Source organism: Mytilus edulis, chromosome 14 (assembly GCF_963676685.1).
Source record: "Mytilus edulis chromosome 14, xbMytEdul2.2, whole genome shotgun sequence".
NCBI classification, from domain to species: domain Eukaryota; kingdom Metazoa; phylum Mollusca; class Bivalvia; order Mytilida; family Mytilidae; genus Mytilus; species Mytilus edulis.
Window position 1 is genome coordinate 13,934,463 of NC_092357.1, and position 18,008 is coordinate 13,952,470.

Sequence of the window (18,008 nt, forward strand, 5' to 3'; positions counted from 1 at the left end):
TCCACTAAACAAGAAACAATGCATGATGGGCTACAACATGTTTACAATCAAACGAAAACAAGTGTTATTTACTGAAATACAACGCATTTATTCATGCTTTGCGGTATTATCAATTCGCTTAGATTTTTTTTTGTATCCATATTTATATCTTGTGATATGAAGTATTCTTTCAATGCTCAGATTAACGAAGAATTATTTCTATGCAAAGAACAGAGTATTAAATAACCAAATAACCCGATATAAAGTCATTTCTGTATGATTGCTGATGACACAGAAATTTCGGGTATTCGTCCGCAAGACAGCAACGTAACGACAGTTTTAACACAAAGCCAATTATCTTTAAGACAAACTTACTAGTGTAAAGCTAACAGTCGGTGCTAACTTTCATAAAGACAGTTAAAAAAATTATGGATCCTTGAATTTTGTGCTCGTAAACACAGGAAAGATTAAGAGGGGTTCAAATTTATATTGGGGTCACTAAATTTTCATCGCTTTTCACAAAATTGATTTTATGATATTGTACCCTTTTTTATGATGTAAAAAATAATTTAAATCGATAATTTATTTCTCTATAGGAAACAACAACGTATAATGATCAAGCGGGACAATTTAAAGCCGATTATACGTTATGTTTTCTTCTCATTATTGAAGGCATTGCGGTTGCCTATCATTACTTACATCCATGCACTTCATTTGAAACTTTAAAAAAATTTATTCACACAGAAATCACAGCTTATATTAGTGTGGGTGTAAGGGCAGGAAAGTTATATAAAATACAAAACTATTAAACCGTTGTTTTCCCCGTTTGAATGGTTTTACACTAGTAATCATGGGGCCCTTTATAGCTTGTTGTTCGTTGCTAGCCAAGGCTCCGTGTTGAAGGCTGTACATAAGCCTACCATGGTTTACTTTCATTAATTGTAATTTGGATGGAGAATTGTCTCATTGGCACTCACACCACATCTTCCTATATCTATTTTCTATACACCTTAAGGGCGTTAGCCTGAATGTGTGTGTCTTTCTTACGCCAAAATAATGCAGAACGACAAATTGAATTATTAAGGACAGGGATTGATTGAATGATTGATTGATTGTTTGTTGCTTAACGTCCAGTGGCAAATATTTCATGCATATTCAGGACGAGAACAAGTTCACAATATATACACTATGTATGTTGATACGATAGAGGCCATCTGGGATGATGGTCAGGGAAATTTGGACTGCCACTGGAAAATGAGGATACCTTATATAGGGACAGACATTTTGTCTTGCAACAGGCCACCTACGGACCCCTCAAAAGAGTTGTTGCAAGGATTCTTAACGTGCAAAGAGCAAAGAGCGTTGCAGTCTCTTTACACGAGGCATCAGATTTCACGTCCCCCTTCTGACCGGACGTGACTGCGAACTTGATACATCCCGCACAGCCAAATGGACGCCCCATTTCGGCAAGCGTTTTACTGCCGGTCGGGAGAAGACTTGCCAAGTGACCATATTTCTATACCCCATTCACCCTAAAGGACAGGGGGTTTCAATACTAACGGATTCCCTGTTAAGAAAATGTAGGTGATCTTTCAGCAATTTGATAATATGCTATTGAAATGCATATTCAATTTATTTATCGACAACTTTATGTCAAAAAAGGTAAATCATTTTGACAGAAAACAAAGACACTTTTCCTTGCATAATTTAATCTTAAATATTTAAAAATTGTTATAATAAATGGGTATTTTTTTTTAACATTTTGATCACAGCCAAATTTTGTACGGTGTGTAGAAATACCGCAAAGGACTTCTTAGTGCACTGAAGGACTATACAAATCATTGGTGCATTAAGAACAAAGTTTTTGCACTAAGGACATTAAAACGATGTTATTAGACCACAAACATGGATATGAGAAGATATAAGTATATAACTCATAAACATAAATTTGGGTATCAATATATATCATAATTTTGAAATTGACTTTCTTTTTTATCAGCGCATGCCATGTGACCGAAGGCTTATTGCAAATTCCCAAACATCAATGTTCAGTCAACCTTATCCAATAAACAATTGTCATTTGATCGTTACTAATTGATAAGTTTATGATAGTTGTAGAATAAACTTAATGATTTAGCGTAGTTTATTTTCAACTTGATGAAAGAATAATTTTATTTTATGTCCATCTTAACAACACAGGAGTTTACATTTGTACATACTTTCATAAGAGATTGATAGACATTAAGATGGGAAAATGTGGCATTCGTGGGGATCTTAAAAACCCGATTACATCATTATTATATTGTGTGGGAACGGAACTGTACGGTTTCTACATTTTCGACATTCGAAAATATATCAAGTTGCAACATGGAAAGTTTTCCAATAGTGAATCAAATGATACAATATAACGTTTCTTCTAGACATTCAAAACATTCTATATGTATATATGAACCAATCAAATAATAAACGACGTATGCATACAAACGTTTTTCGTCGAATGGAGGAGCTTTTAATATATCGATCAGAACTGTCACACAACAGCGATAAAAATGTCAATAATCATTGAAATACACATCGTTGAGTCCAGAAATTTTAAAAGTACTATTTCTGATGTATGGTCTTACCTGTCTGAAAGTTTAAAAGCCATTGCACCAGTAGAGATTCACAAATTATATTTTTTTCAATATCGGATAAATTAATTGACTGTACAATCGCTTACGAGTCTACTGTACTATCACTTGGGCCTTTCCTGTACAATCGCTTGTCCAACTTATCAAAGCTTATATTCAATAATGATGTGATATAATTTGCAATTATACAACTATCCATCAAATTAATTGGATGTACACATGTAAGCTATATTAGGCGACCATACCTTATAATCGGCTATATATATATATAAAAGGTCCCAACATAAACAAGTTTTGAACAATTAAATTCGAAAACTAACGGCATTATCTAGAAAAGACAACAATTTACAAAAACCAAAAATAAAATAATATGCCAGACATGAACCAACGGCAACCACTGAACTACAAGCCACTGACTTGGGATTTTCACAGAAAGAAGATGACGTGATAAGCATGCATGTGTGTGTACGCTCAACCTCCTAAACTGAAGTGGATATAAGCACTTATAGGCAACAATCAGGCCTTCAAAAACGAGAAAACCCCTTCCATATAGTCGACCGATCACTAAAAGGCCCCGACTGGAAAATGTGATTTTTTTAAACTCTAACCAGAGTGCATGTTTATCAGCTTACAGAACTTGAAAACCAAAAAAATCAGTTATAAATAAAAATACGGATAAACATTTTTTTTAAGCTATCTTAATCATAAACAAGCTTCTGTCCTAGTTTATTAGAAATCCAGGATAGTGAAGAAAGTAATTTAAGTTTCAAACACTTTACCCACAGAGTAATTTTTTGTGGTTTGTAGATAGCTATTGCAACAAAAGTCGGAAGGCTCAACAAAAATGTAATAAACTATTATACTTTGCGAAATATGTGTATCTTCTATTATATCAGTATGTGTTGGTTAAAATAAAATCTCTATACATTTTTTACTATTTCAAAATATCTTTATAAAACATTTCAACAGAACTTAAAAAAGTGAACTTACGGAACAAGCAAACGAACTTAAAAGAAACAAAAATAAGAAGAAAATACACTCTTACATAGAAGTAAAAACTATAACAGTCAGAAAAGCAAAATAGATATGACAGTAATAACTATACCATAAAAAAATCAAGAACAACATGAAATAACATAATATATACATTCTTTATAAGTATACTAGTGTATATTCAAAACGGGTCAAGGTTGAATGAACATGAATTTCTATATATTACTGTCAACTGAGTGTGGCGCGTGTCGATAAAATATAAAATAACTTTCTAAATGTGATTATAAAATTGTTTATTTTTAAAACGTTGACTTATATATGCAATGCCTTTTGTGTCAATTGTATCATTCCATCAGGTCCTTTAGTGCAATTTTTTGTTCTAAGTGCACTAAGGGGGACATTTGCGGTATTTTAACGGACACCCCAAAAAAGAATTAAAGGACAAAACGTTATTATGTGGATTTTTTTTCGGAAAATGTTTCATTTGTCAAATATTTGAGAACAAATCTATTCTTTTTCAATTCAGTACATTTTAGGTAAACACTTAGAGTTACACATACACGACCCTACATTTTTGATAGAAAAAAATGCATTTTCAATATCGTATAATCTTTTTAACTATATTAAATTTGCGGTTTTGTGATATGTGCATGTAGTTTGAACAACGTCGTCAATAGTGTTTGAAAGAAGCTATAAAACATGATTTAAAACCTTATACACCACATACGGAGGTACATGTATGATACCATTACGAGTGAACGTATGATATAAATGTGAAATAGCCATTGTAATTGCCACGTTATTTTATGGATCGTTCATTTTATTACCTTTAGATTATTAACAAGTGCCATCGAACTTAATCTTTATAGACCGTATATTCAACGCATACATACGCTAATTTTACAGTTTAGAGGTAGAAGACGAAGAAGAATTATTTATAATAGTGCAATCTGAACAAGCAAATAAATAAATACATATTTATATTAAACAAGTTTTTTATTCAAATGAAAGATAGGATAAGCGCATTTACAAACAAATGTACATATACTCAATGCTACACTTAAATTTAGGTCATACATATGTATTGTTTAAATCTATGAGGATCTTGACGGGGTCCTTCATTTCTGTTTTTATTATAGTTTTATCACTCTCACTTCACGGCCTAAGAGCAGTTTCAGAAGCTTAGTTCAAACGGAGACACGGTTCCTTGATGCGGCCTAAAGAGGATAACGAAATTAACTATATAAATGATCTTACATATAAAATATTTGTATTTTGCGTTATTGATCGTTCCTGATGAAGTAAAATCCAGAAACGTGAATTGGACGTATGAAATTTATAAGATAAGATAAGATAAGATAATTTTATTAACCAATCAAGGTGCCCAAAATTTGAGCTATACAATCAAATGAATGAATTCCTTTTTTTTTTTTTAAATAATATCAACGAATGATTTTATGTTTCATAATTAAAAATAATATACTTTTTTTATTTTAGCATTTATAATACAATGTATCTTCCACATAAAAGGGCGTAACTCCTAATATCATTCTGACACACTAAACGGATCTTGACCCGATCTGAAACTTTTAAACGTTACTTTTTATGATTTGTCTAGGTTTGTCCAAAACAGTCTTAACAGACTGGATTTAACGCTAGAGCATATCAAAAGGCGTAAGAGAATGCCGACTAATAGCCAGTCAAGATCGTTTAACTAAACCTACCCGTTGTTATCGCAAACTAAAATTTATCTCATATATATATACAGGATACATGTTCATTTATTACAAGAATTTTTGTACGTCAAGGTGTATGATAGCACGATAATATACGAATCGTAACAACGCTTCAATATGCTCGTCTACTATATGCTCTTCCACAATTTACGCCTGTTATGCTCCAGCGACCGGTATTATACAGTTTAACCTAGTTTAAAAGCTCATTGATCTGTTACTTTATTTACAATTTTGAGCAAGACTTAACTGTTTATTATCAAATTCAACAAATGTCAACATTATCTTCATCAATTTTATTATTTAACAAAACATTGTTTTTCATTACAAGCAATTTCATATATTAATATACAGCTAGTGAATATTTGTTGTCTACCGAAAATATAAGATTTAAATTATATACGCAATCAATAATTTCTGTGATGTTACTTTTATTTCCGTTACATATCTAATTTACGAGTACAAAATAGTAAAACAGAAAAATAGAAACGATAAATATTCAGGAATACCTAAAGTTTCGTAAGCAATTGCAAGGTATCACACGTTACTTAGATTCCACGAGTTTTCATAGCAATTAGCAATTTTTAAAACGAATATGTGAGATAAAGATCTACTGCATTTTAGCAAATTCAAATTATGTTATACTACTATTTTATTTTCAACAGATTCACATTTCTTAAACCGTGCATCAATATTTTAATGTGTTTATCTAAATTTCTTTTATTCATTTGTTAAAAATTGTGAAGCATGCGACTTAACTGAGAATACACGCATATAACTAAATTCGATTAAATTTGATGAAAAAAAAAAGATAAATAAATGAAGTTTGTCTTGCTTGAGTGATTTACCTGTACAAAGCTCGGGTCTCAACGATGTTTAAAACGAATTGATGCCAGTTTGAAATAGTTTAACGGGGGCGTGGCCTAATAGTTTGACGTACATTACCAGCAACTTGATTTTAATTGATTCACCGCAAAGAAATCTATTTGACTGGCGTTAAAATGAATTGAAATGAATTGAAATGAATTAAAAATATTTTTTAATTTTTGTCAATCTTTATCAAATAACAATTAATCTCATTTAAATAGCGTTAACACGTTTTTGTCCGTTCAAGCTAAATTCGGGTTACTAGTGATGTTGACCTTGACCTTTGACCTAACACCTTGTTATGGGATAATCTCAGAAACCATTATACTTACAGAAGTTTTAAATAGTAGAAAATGTTTGGGTCATTATGGCGCAACTTTGTTATATTTTGACCAAAGAGATTTGACCTTTCTATAAGGGGCATAACCCCTGTTTTAGGTTTCTGAAAAGACAAAATCAGCTTTTACTATATAACCAAAGGTCCTAGACCCTTGGGGTCTTCAGTAATGGCATTGGGGACTAATGACCTTGACAAAAGTCAAAAGGTCAAAGGTCAAGGTCATGTCCCAGATAGCGAATTTAGTGTTTTTAACCTAATATAAAGGATTTTTAGTGTGTTTTGGAGCTTTTTAAGGTTGACCTTGACCTTTTCAATACATTCTACGTCTGTTGGAACATGTATTTTACATTACAAAAGGAAAGACCTCTCAATTGTTCAAGAACAATTGACAGTTTAATTTTTTTTTTTTTTCTTCCGCCTAATTTTGTTCTTGCGATAAACATTTGTTTCGCAATATGTCGCTTAGATATTTGGTATATGATATCGACAAGTTTATGCGCTTTTGAAATTTACCCTGCGTAAACGAATACTTTTCTTTGTAGGAGTTATCTCCCCAAACACTGTTTTCCTTGTTATCGCATCTCCTTCGCAACCGTAAAAGATTATGACAAATTTATTTTACAAAATTGCTCGTTATATCCTTCGCATGATTTGTCCTATTTTGACCGAAGCGATATGACCGCTCCATATGAGAGTTATTTCCCCTTATGCATCTGATATAAGTGATATGAATTTCTATCTTATAAATCATAAGTGATAGAGACCTAGGATCTTTTGATTTGAGGTCCTTGGTCCCAAAATATGAAAATTAGGTCAAGGTCAAAGGTCAAGGTCATATTCTAATATTTGAATTTGGCTTATTTTCACTTATATCCAAAGACTGTATAAGATATCAACAAATTATTTTTACTAAATTGTTAGTTGCGACATGTCGTAAGATGTAAATTTTGATTGCAAGCGTACGTTGAATGTAAAAGGGAGTTTTCTCCCCTCTTGTATTTAAAAATACGTGTTTGGTGATATAACTCATTAACTAAATATAATAAAGACCTATGGTCTTTTGATTTGAGGTCCTTGGTTTATGACCTTGAAATTGATCTCAAGGTCATAGCTTAATTTGACGTTCTAGATTTTGACCTTTGCTTTTATTCTATATGTATACATGATAAAGATATACAACTTTTAGAAAAAGGTATCAAACCATTTAACCTTGTAAAAAACAACCGGAAGTGACCTTTTGTAAACCGGAAATAGCTATTTTTTTGTACTTTATTAATATAAAAGTATATAGAACCAGATATTTTTGGAATCAGTGTCAAGTAAATATTCAAATATAATCGGAAGAAACATTTTTCAAACCGGAAGTAACAAATTATCTCCCTTATTTAAAAAAAAATGTATGGAAACAATATATTTTTGGAATCAGCTTGCTAGGAGCTATCATTTGACGATTGAAATGACATTTTAAACTTAGTTTCACAACTTTTCATATCAAAATACATTGTTTTGATGGAAAGACCTTCAATTGTTCTCTGAACAATTGGTTTTTAATTATTATTCTTCTTGTTCCGCCAAACTTTGACAAAATTTCCCTCCGTAACCGTAAACCATGTCGCTTTCATGTTCACACTTTGTATTGGTGTCATGAATACCTATCCGGAACTCACCCTGTGAGTCGAAATATTTTGTCGGTTCGGAGTAATCCGTAATAGGTAGAAAAAAAATGATGGGTGAAATTTGTTCAGGACCAGACCCCGGTTTTTCGTTACATTTGAATCGAAAAGATTCAACGACTCATTGGTAGGGTTATGCCCCTATGAAAATTAACCGGTGTCGGTTGGCCACCAAAGCTCAGAAACCGTAAGTCATAGACACATAGGATCTTCACCAATCATCATCATTTCATGTATCTTTAAAAAATATCTCAAGGTCAAATTTGTATGTTGACCTTGACCTCTGACCTAACAGCTTGTTATGGGATAATCTCAGAAACCATTATACTTACAGAAGTTTTAAATGGTGGAAAATGTTTGGGTCATTATGGCGCAACTTTGTTACATTTTGATCAAAGAGATTTGACCTTTCTATAAGGGGCATAACCCCTGTTTTAGGTTTTTGAAAAGACAAAATCAGCTTTTACTATATAACCAAAGGTCCTAGACCCTTGGGGTCTTCAGTAATGGCATTGGGGACCGATGACCTTGACAAAGGTCAAAAGGTCAAAGGTCAAGGTCATGTCCCAGATAGCGAATTTAGTGTTTTTAACCTTATTTAAAGGATTTTTAGTGTGTTTTCGAGCTTTTTAAGGTTGACCTTGACCTTTTCAATACATTCTACGTCTGTTGGAACATGTATTTTACATTGAAAAAGGAAAGACCTCTCAATTGTTCAAGAACAATTGACAGTTTAATTAAAATATTTTTTTTTTTACACTTTTTTACTTTTATGTAGTTTTAAAATATCAATTTGACTTGAATTTGGGATCCCGCTAACATGTTTAACCCCGCCACATTCAAAATGTATGTGCCTGTTCCAAGTCAGGAGCCTGTAATTCAGTGGTTTTCTTTTGTTTATGTGTTACATTTTTGATTTTCGTTCAATTTTTGTGCATACATTAGGCCGTTAGTTTTCATGTTTGAATTGTTTTACATTGTCATTTCGGGGCCTTTTATATCTGACTATGGGGTATGGGCTTTGCTCATTGTTGAAGGCCGTACGATGACCTATAGTTGATAATTTCTATGTTATTTTGGTCTCTTGTGGAGAGTTGTCTCATTGAAAATCATACCACATCTTCTTTTTATATCTATATGAGTATATAAAATATAAAGGTATATACCAAGCTAAGTCAGTTTATATCTTGTTTTTCGTCTGACTATACAAAAGGCGAGGAGAGCTAATTTGATAGATCAGGTTGACTGATAAGCTGTCTATATAAAGTAATGGGACAAGGCCTGGCATGAATACATCATCAAATCACCGTATGTAAAAATTAAAAAAGACATCCACAGCTTACCATATAGTCATCAACTACCAACCAACAGGCCGTGAGCTTTGGTTGGCTTTTAACTCAAATCCAAGAAGCACAGCAAAATGTCAAAATATTCTATTCAAACTGGGTGACCTGGGAGAAAAACATTGAAATTTTCCAAAGAAATACACACACCCCACAACTTTTAATAAGGAGATTTGGTATTAATGCAAATGAGTCAACTATCCCACAAAGTTCAAATGTAGTGGATGTAAGCAATTCTATATAGGCAATCAAATAATCTTCAACAATGAGAAAAAACATACGGTATTGTCGGCTATAATAGTCCATGATTTGAAAAATATGAAACAGTTTAATTGAGAAAAATAACGGCCTATTTTAAAACAACATGAATTACGAAAAACACTTATAAAAGACATCAACAAACGAAAACCACTGAACTACATGCTCCTGAGTTGGAGCAGGTATATGCAATATATTGTGGCGTTTAACATGCTCGAAAACAGCCGGGAAAGTTTTGTTACAGCACAGCATAAGAACAAACTATACAAATCAGTGGAAAAGGGCTTAACGTATTAGATCGATACAAAACAGAAGAAAAAAAGGTCTAACAAAAACACATACCGAATGAGGCAGGGTTTTTTTCCTTGTTTTCAAACAATCAAAGTACTGAAGTACTGAACATCGAATGACTACAAGTTTTCTTGGATTGTCACAAGCACTTGTCTCAGAAAAAAAATCACATCTCTATACTTGAAAGTGGAGTTAATGTACATATATCTTTTTTTTGAAACTCAGTACACATATTCTATATCATATGATCTTTTTAATTTTAATACCAAATATAGAGTTCTGACCCACTAGACATGGAAAATGATAGTGCGAGTGGGACATTTATGTGGTATGGACACATTCTTATTCAAATCCTTTATTAAAGAAGTCAGTAAATTTACTAAAGATAATACTACATTTGTAAATTAGACGAACTAATATAATTAAAAGGTATATCTCTGATTTCGTTATACTTATGTGTATGAGAAAATTAATTAATAAGATTGTTGAACGAACGCGTTCAGTCTTAGGATTTTATTCTTGTCAATTTTTCCCGAATAGAGCGAGTCAAAAACAATTAAATAGACGTCTTTCAAGCCAAAGTTAATATGTTTACTACACACACATATGATTTTATTAAACTTGGTAATCAATTATTAATCACAGTCCTAGATAATAAAAAATCATGAAATATTTTGTCTAGTAATAAAAAAATCACACAAAAAAACAGTAGTTGTCGTTTGTTGATGTCGTTCTCGCTTCTCGTTTTTTAGCTCACCTGGCCCGAAGTGTCAAGTGAGCTTTTCTCATATCTTGGCGTCCGTCGTCCGTCGTCGTAACTTTTACCAAAATCTCTTTTAAGAGTAGACTAGTTCGACAGATAACCAATCAATCTGTCTGTAGGACTAGGCTCCTTCTACAGGATGGTTGTATACCTTACCTAGTTACTTCATAGTTCAGCTAACAAACTAGCAAGCGATCTAAAGTATATTACCTTTGTCTACACACTCAATGTAATCGGCTGTAATGAAAATGCGGAGTTTGTGAGACCAGGCTCAAGCAGCCAGTCAGTAGCAGTCAGTTTTCAAATATATAAACACAAATATTGCATAAGACTTAAACGTACTTTGAATGTTTTTATTAATATATAACCACTATATCATCAGTTTTTAAAAGATAATTAAGCAGTCAAAGACATTATTCAATGAATTTTGAAATTTCATTTCTGGTTCATTTAAGAATTGAATGCTTTTTTTTTTTGTTACTTCATTGCGGTGTAAAGCGTTGACCGAAATACATTTTGTATGAAACGCGGAAGCGCTTCATTCTAAAAATGTGCGCACGGTCAACGCTTTTACAACCCTATGAAGTTACAAAAAGAAGCATGCAATATTTATAATTACATGTTTTAGCTAGGATCATGAAAGCACGATTTTTATCAAGTTTTAATTTAAATCACCTTTGCACTTTATTGTGAGACCTCTTGTCATCATGAATAATGATTTTCGTTGTGTAATGTAACATGAGCTGTGCAGTTAGCCAATCAGAATAACGAATTATAATGAAACATACATCTTATGTTATTATTAGTTATATAAAGGCAAAACCAATCGCTTTCGATATATTACACAGCGTACTGCCCGCTTTACATTTTAAATAGTCAACACTTTGAGTGTTTATAGAATCGTAAATAATTATGATTTTTTTTAATGATTGCAAAAATGCACTATTGTGTGAAATAGCTTTCCTTATTATCGGCATCCTGTCAAATAGTTCATGAAAAGTAATAATAATTCTGCATTAAAAGAAAAGAAAGTTGCACTCGTGCTTTAACTTTTTTGTTTGCCACACAAAACACTTTTTACAAAACATTCAACCTCTGAACTAGTGGATTTCGCTTAAATATGACTGGACAAAAGGTTAATTTTATGTATTCAAAGTTTGGTGGGCAAGTAAATTATTTATTAGCTTAAAAAAGATTGATCCGTGCTATAAATTAACTTGTAATTTTTGATTTTCGTTCAATTTTTGTGCATACATTAGGCCGTTAGTTTTCATGTTTGAATTGTTTTACATTGTCATTTCGGGGCCTTTTATATCTGACTATGCGGTATGAACTTTGCTCATTGTTGAAGGCCGTACGATGACCTATAGTTGATAATTTCTATGTTATTTTGGTCTCTTGTGGAGAGTTGTCTCATTGAAAATCATGCCACATCTTCTTTTTATATCTATATGAGTATATAAAATATAAAGGTATATACCAAGCTAAGTCAGTTTATATCTTGTTTTTCGTCTGACTATACAAAAGGCGAGGAGAGCTAATTTGATAGATCAGGTTGACTGATAAGCTGTCTATATAAAGTAATGGGACAAGGCATGGCATGAGTACATCATCAAATCACCGTATGTAAAAATTCAAAAAGACATCCACAGCTTACCATATAGTCATCAACTACCAACCAACAGGCCGTGAGCTTTGGTTGGCTCTTAACTCAAATCCAAGAAGCACAGCAAAATGTCAAAATATTCTATTCAAACTGGGTGACCTGGGAGAAAAACATTGAAATTTTCCAAAGAAATACACACACCCCACAACTTTTAATAAGGAGATTTGGTATTAATGCAAATGAGTCAACTATCCCACAAAGTTCAAATGTAGTGGATGTAAGCAATTCTATATAGGCCATCATATAATCTTCAACAATGAGAAAAAACATACGGTATTGTCGGCTATAATAGTCCATGATTTGAAAAATATGAAACAGTTTAATTGAGAAAAATAACGGCCTATTTTAAAACAACATGAATTACGAAAATCACTTATAAAAGACATCAACAAACGAAAACCACTGAACTACATGCTCCTGAGTTGGAGCAGGTATATGCAATATATTGTGGCGTTTAACATGCTCGAAAACAGCCGGGAAAGATTTGTTACAGCACAGCATAAGAACAAACTATACAAATCAGTGGAAAAGGGCTTAACGTATTAGATCGATACAAAACAGAAGAAAAAAAGGTCTAACAAAAACACATACCGAATGAGGCAGGGTTTTTTTCCTCGTTTTCAAACAATCAAAGTACTGAAGTACTGAACATCGAATGACTACAAGTTTTCTTGGATTGTCACAAGCACTTGTCTCAGAAAAAAAATCACATCTCTATACTTGAAAGTGGAGTTAATGTACATATATCTTTTTTTTGAAACTCAGTACACATATTCTATATCATATGATCTTTTTAATTTTAATACCAAATATAGAGTTCTGACCCACTAGACATGGAAAATGATAGTGCGAGTGGGGCATTTATGTGGTATGGACACATTCTTATTCAAATCCTTTATTAAAGAAGTCAGTAAATTTACTAAAGATAATACTACATTTTTAAATTAGACGAACTAATATAATTAAAAGGTATATCTCTGATTTCGTTATACTTATGTGTATGAGAAAATTAATTAATAAGATTGTTGAACGAACGCGTTCAGTCTTAGGATTTTATTCTTGTCAATTTTTCCCGAATAGAGCGAGTCAAAAACAATTAAATAGACGTCTTTCAAGCCAAAGTTAATATGTTTACTACACACACATATGATTTTATTAAACTTGGTAATCAATTATTAATCACAGTCCTAGATAATAAAAAATCATGAAATATTTTGTCTAGTAATAAAAAAAATCACACAAAAAAACAGTAGTTGCCGTTTGTTGATGTCGTTCTCGCTTCTCGTTTTTTAGCTCACCTGGCCCGAAGGGTCAAGTGAGCATTTCTCATATCTTGGCGTCCGTCGTCCGTCGTCGTAACTTTTACCAAAATCTCTTTTAAGAGTAGACTAGTTCGACAGATAACCAATCAATCTGTCTGTAGAACTAGGCTCCTTCTACAGGATGGTTGTATACCTTACCTAGTTACTTCATAGTTCAGCTAACAAACTAGCAAGCGATCTAAAATATATTACCTTTGTCTACACACTCAATGTAATCGGCTGTAATGAAAATGCGGAGTTTGTGAGACCAGGCTCAAGCAGCCAGTCGGTAGCAGTCAGTTTTCAAATATATAAACACAAATATTGCATAAGACTTAAACGTACTTTGAATGTTTTTATTAATATATAACCACTATATCATCAGTTTTTAAAAGATAATTAAGCAGTCAAAGACATTATTCAATGAATTTTGAAATTTCATTTCTGGTTCATTTAGGAATTGAATGCTTTTTTTGTTACTTCATTGCGGTGTAAAGCGTTGACCGAAATACATTTTGTATGAAACGCGGAAGCGCTTCATTCTAAAAATGTGCGCACGGTCAACGCTTTTACAACCCTATGAAGTTACAAAAAGAAGCATGCAATATTTATAATTACATGTTTTAGCTAGGATCATGAAAACACGATTTTTATCAAGTTTTAATTTAAATCACCTTTGCACTTTATTGTGAGACCTCTTGTCATCATGAATAATGATTTTCGTTGTGTAATGTAACATGAGCTGTGCAGTTAGCCAATCAGAATAACGAATTATAATGAAACATACATCTTATGTTATTAAAAGTTATATAAAGGCAAAACCAATCGCTTTCGATATATTACACAGCGTACTGCCCGCTTTACATTTTAAATAGTCAACACTTTGAGAGTTTATAGAATCGTAAATAATTATGATTTTTTTTAATGATAGCAAAATGCACTGTTGTGTGAAATAGCTTTCCTTATTATCGGCATCTTGTCAAATAGTTCATGAAAAGTAATAATAATTCTGCATTAAAAGAAAAGAAAGTTGCACTCGTGCTTTAACTTTTTTTTTTGCCACACAAAACACTTTTTACAAAACATTCAACCTCTGAACTAGTGGATTTCGCTTAAATATGACTGGACAAAAGGTTTATTTTATGTATTGAAAGTTTGGTGGGCAAGTAAATTATTTATTAGCTTAAAAAAGATTGATCCGTGCTATAAATTAACTTGTAATTTTGATCAAGTAGGCCCTAGATCTCTAACTTACGTTCTCACCTAGTGCAGATAAAAGTATTACCGCAGAATTTTTTTATTAACTGTCTGGTAAGGGTTTTTGTAGGGTATACGACCTCAACTTTAGACCTATTTTAGAAAAAAAACTTAGCAGAACAACATCCTTGATTTTTCTACTGTAGACCCCAGCTACCGAGCTTCCCTTGGCACCAAGTGAGGACAATCTTTATTACAATCATTTTCGGTAAGGGCGGGGTCGGGTGTTCGACCCCAACTTTGGACCTATCTTTGAAAAAAAATAAGCTAAATAGCAACCTTGATTTTTTTCTCCAGCAGACATCAGCTACCCAGCTCCCCTTTACACTTTGTACGGACAGAAGTATTTCCGTAGACATTTGTTTATTAACTTTTATGTAATGATGGGTAACTGAGGTCCACTTGAAAAAATTTTACAGAGACTCCAATGTTGTGTGGTCTATGCAGAACAATTACCGGAAATCTAAGGTAGTTTGCAAAATAATAGTCTTTTTTTATAATGTGATATGTAAAATGTTGGCAAATAATGAAAGCACGCTTCTTAATTAATACAAATAGAAATAAAGAGAAATCGTATGATTACCAATAACAATCTCCCTGACAAAAACTAACGTTCATTAAGGCAACTAGTATGATTGTCTGGATTCGGGGTTCTTAATTTCTGTATTCTTTGAAATTTTAGGCCATATTTCTCTATTCTTTATACTTTTTGACTATTATTCTCTTATCATTACATTTTAACACCATTATTCTAGCTATTTTATTTATTTCTTGGTCCATTGTCTCTATTTTTTATATTTTTTGTCCACTTTTCTTAATTCCATAACCTCCCATCAACGGCCTCTAGTTAATGTCACCTTATAGTCTTTACAAATAAGCAAAAGTGATACCGTATAGGCTTCTTATGGCAAACCAAATGAAGGCTTTAATATCCCAGTTTGAATTGTGAAATTGCGGAAATTTAAAAATTTGATCAAGCAAAATACATTATCGTCCTCGTAGTTCGTAAAATACTGGCTGATAGATCTTGGTCATCAATTCTAATAATCTTGGATCGACCTTTCTAAACTTAAAAGTAATAAAGTTCACGCACCATTATTGTTCCGATTTCTAAAGACTTTTGCATCCGTCGACATTATCTTCGATTAAAGTAGTATTGACCCGACAACCGCTGTGCATGTATACTTTAACGATCTTTAAATGAATGACAAATGACAACATTGTCACTGGGGTAAAGCTGATGACCGTAACTGCATTCACGGTCATCCCAAGATGTCGGATGAAAAATTAGGTCAGTTTCTGTATTGTCTGTTAAAGTGTTTCTATATCATTTTCTTTACAAATCATACATTGAAACGATGTAAATTTATAAAAGAATCACTCGGAAATCACTAATTACTTCTGAGAAATGTGCATGAAACGGGAAATTCGATTTGAAAAAATCGCCAAGATGACCGTAAATCATAATCAAAATATTTTCAAGATGACCGTAACATAAAACAAGGATGACCGTGATTGGTAAAAAGATGACCGTAACTTGTAAAGGATGACCGTAATTTGTAAAGACTGACTGTAATTTATATAGGACAACCGTAACTTTTATAGGATGACCATCAATTCTAAGAAATATCCGTATTGTATTCAAAGCTTTTTTGTTGAGTTTGTCGATCTCAATAGGGGCTCGGTTAGCGGATATAAATATGTTTCATAGTTTTCTTTTTTTAAACTATAATATAATTGGCCATATTTAGGATTTATAACAATGATAGTAAATTGCATATTTCTCGTAAACAATGAAATATTTATTGATATCGACGTTAAAATTTTAACACAAATTTACAGCGATACGACGAAAATTTGAAGAAACATGAATGTGTACCTAGTACACGGATGCCTCATCTACACTATCATTTTCTATGTTTAGTGGACTATGAAAATGGGATAAAACTGTAATTTGGCATTATAATTAAAAAGATCATTCCATAGGGAAAATGTGTACTAAGTTTCAATTTTATTTAACTTGAAGCTGGACAAACTGACAAACAAACAGACGAACGGACGGACGAACGTACGCACAGACCAGAAAAACATAATGCCAATAAATGGAGCATTAAAAACATTAATAATACATACGAATATTTGGTAATCGAGCCCATGTGTATGGGTCCAGAGGAAGCAGATTAAAATCTTAATTTGTCTTGATATATGCAGGCGGAAACACTTTTGAAATAGAACAAAAGAATCGAAACTCTGTGTTTATCGAGAAAGCGATAAAAGTTAACTGTAATGTTTGATATAGTAACAAAATTTTAAAAAGTTAATAGAAACAAATAAAACGACAATTTTCTTATTTTAAAAACACCATTTGCATAAGTTTTCTTGTATCTATTACATAGTAATGCAAAACAATAAGATATCAAGTCGACGATATGGTTCTTATCGGGGCCTTTTATAGCTGACTATGCGGTATGGGCTTTGCTCATTGTTGAAGGCCTTACGGTTACCTATAGTTGTTAATGTTTGTGTCATTTTGGTCTTTTCTGGATAGCTGTCTCATTGGCAATAATACCACATCTTCTTTTTTATATACTTATATAGTATATATAAGTTGGATGTAGAAAATGCATAATCTCCGATTTTTTTTTATCACGGATTGAGAACATATCAATCTTTTACGAAAGTGTTTTTATTTTTCGTTTTTGATTTCTTAAAAACCAAAATGAAAAACGAAAGTGTTTTCATTTTTCGTTTTTGATTTCTTAAAAACCAAAATGAAAAACAAAAGTGTTTTTGTTTTTCGTTTTTGATTTCACAAAAACGAAAAACGAAAAACAAAAGTATTTTCATTTTTCATTTTTGATTTTTCAAAAACTAAAATCGAAAAATGAAAGTGTTTTCATTTTTCATTTCAGAT

At 32.2% G+C, this 18,008-nt stretch overlaps 1 protein-coding gene across 3 annotated transcripts in view; it reads right to left on the minus strand.

The window, feature by feature from the left end:
- LOC139502690 (C-type lectin domain family 4 member F-like) overlaps positions 1-18,008 on the minus strand; it is a 63,436-nt gene that overhangs the window by 33,755 nt on the left and 11,673 nt on the right. The gene's annotated exons all lie outside the window — the stretch shown is intronic.